Raw genomic sequence first — 2,271 nt, forward strand, 5'->3', positions numbered from 1 at the left:
TGCAGCTGGCTGTTTTTTCCCCTCATGTTTTGCAGTACGGAGGTTGGCGGGTGTAAAACAGCATCCCTCTATCCGACCCCAGCGAGAAACTTGCCGGGGGATGGAGGAAGCCATCAAAACCTCCCTGATCCGGCCTAAGGAGCACCTGGAATTGACGTCTGCCATTCCAGAACCCCAGGGAATCCTTTACATACCTTGCCCTGATGTTACTTCGCAGAAATGACTCAGGTCATCCCTTATGGCGATATCCGACACATGGGGTTGTACATATGTACGTTGATTACCCTGAAGTTCCTTGTTCCTTACCTTGGCACGTCACGTTGAAGAAAGACAGCGGCCTCTCCCCAGCCACAGCCTTAGCTCGGTCCATCGTCATATCGCACATTACTTCAGTGTGGAAGGTCACATCGTACGCCTCCTCCATCGCATTTCCCTGTAGACACATCACCTCTTGTATTCAAAGTTTTAGGGACACCATCAGCACGGGTCCTTGCGAAAGTGTCCCTCGGCATCCGGCCCTCATCCTCCTTCCAAGCAAAACAAATGGTATTTTTTAGTCCAGTCCTAGGGACCGACCCAGCTCCACCGTTAGTTTTGGCCATCTCCTCACGGAAAAAACCTGAAGATTCCAAACTTTACCTAAAACAAAAGGAAAATGCCATTTACGCCATCCGGCCTTCGGCTTTCGACTCAGCGAGCTTTGAGGCACCACAGTACCGAGCTTGGTCTCGGCAGACCTCAGCGGGTTGGCAAAAGCTGGCTCCTCCCTCCCCACCCAACGTTTCCCCGGCGACAGGCAGGTGGGTTTTTTTTAAGTCGCTAATGCGTCTTTAAGTCACTAGCTCTTCACGCCTAGTGCCACTATTTGTTCAAAGCCCTCGGCAAATACGCCAGCCAGTCGTCCGTCATCGGGCTTGAACTCAATTGCCCGAGCGGAGACTTACTTCTAGTGTAAAAATACGCCGGTCAGCCAGCCAGCCGGCTTGAAGTCAAACGCCTAACCAAAAAGCCTCGGCGGCGTCGTCATCTCTGTCAATTTCTCTTGAAACAAGATACCAGGCTCTGCAAGAAGCAAAGCCCCTCCAAAAATACGTTGAACTCGTAAGTGTTCCTCTCCACGGAAGTCTTTAGTAAAAGGCGAAAGGCTTGTGCGTAATGAAGAGAAACCAGAGTCGTATGGAAGTCAGAGGTCGGGGCCCGAGACACACTCTGTGCACTCTAGGCCGGGTTCCCGCGGGTGGTCCCGGAACCCACTCTTCCAAGTTTTCGAGGGCTGTGGGTAAAAGGTCAGACAGTCAGAGACAGAGAGAGACAGAGAGACACACACACACACACACACACACACACTATCCAGGCCAATTTTTCTTTTTTAAAGTAAAATGGAGGGAAACGGGGGACCCCATTGAAGGGAGCTTCGCCCTTCTTTCAGTTTGGATGTTTCTTTCCTTCTCTTCTTCTGCTAGCTAGTTGTTTACATAGCTTGGTGAATTTGTATTTTTCCTTGACAACGGGAGAAAAGTGTTGCACCGTTCCCGGAGCTACTGCAATACCGGGTCGATGCGTGGAGCGGACGGAGCAAGCCCCATTTCCGACTCCCTGTTCAGAAAATCTATTTAATATGTAGTCCCCCGATTGGGGACGTATCAGATATTAAAATGATAAGAACAGAGTTTTTTTTAAATAAAATATATTCATTACTTTGAAACTCAAACAATAATCTTCCATAATTCAATCATCTCAAATGCCAAATAACACAAAAAATGTCATTTCAAAACTAGTAAACAATAATCAAAACCAAAAGTCATGGGAGCATCTTCCTTCCCCTTCCCACCTACCAACTACATATAAACCCACCAAAAGAAACAACAAAATCTCACCTTAACTTCCCTATCTCCATCCCGACTAACGGGGACACCATCTCCCCTCCTGACTCCCCCCAGTCAGCCCGCATCCCCCCACCCGGCACACACGCACCCTGCGTCATGTTCTCCACGCTCAGGTCTACCACCCCGCCCTCCTCCGGACTCTGGACTGGGGACCCCACGTCCCCAAAGAGGAAGCTTGATCCTCCCTTTCTGGGAGGGAGCCCACGAGGGCCCTGAAACTTCATTTTCTCAGGCATCAAGCTCTCTTCAAAAAAAGAAGCCTCTGGTAGAAAAGGAATACAAAACAAAACAATAAACCTTCCTCCCTCCTGCCTTCCTTCGACCTTTTGACTCAACGGGCCAAAAGGCCGAGAAGCGATAACCCACAAATTGGAACCCTGCACCC

At 49.6% G+C, this 2,271-nt stretch overlaps 1 non-coding gene and 1 pseudogene across 1 annotated transcript; both read right to left on the bottom strand.

The window, feature by feature from the left end:
* Window positions 1–1,058: 1,058 nt before the first annotated feature.
* On the bottom strand, window positions 1,059–1,175 carry LOC112219267. Its single transcript, XR_002948722.1, has one exon. It is a non-coding gene; the product is annotated as a U5 spliceosomal RNA (small nuclear RNA).
* Window positions 1,176–1,516: 341 nt separating this feature from the next.
* Window positions 1,517–1,691, bottom strand: LOC112219251 (annotated as a pseudogene).
* Window positions 1,692–2,271: the final 580 nt, after the last annotated feature.

The sequence above is a fragment of the Oncorhynchus tshawytscha genome, linkage group LG19, assembly GCF_018296145.1.
Source record: "Oncorhynchus tshawytscha isolate Ot180627B linkage group LG19, Otsh_v2.0, whole genome shotgun sequence".
In the NCBI taxonomy this organism is placed as follows: Eukaryota; Metazoa; Chordata; class Actinopteri; order Salmoniformes; family Salmonidae; genus Oncorhynchus; species Oncorhynchus tshawytscha.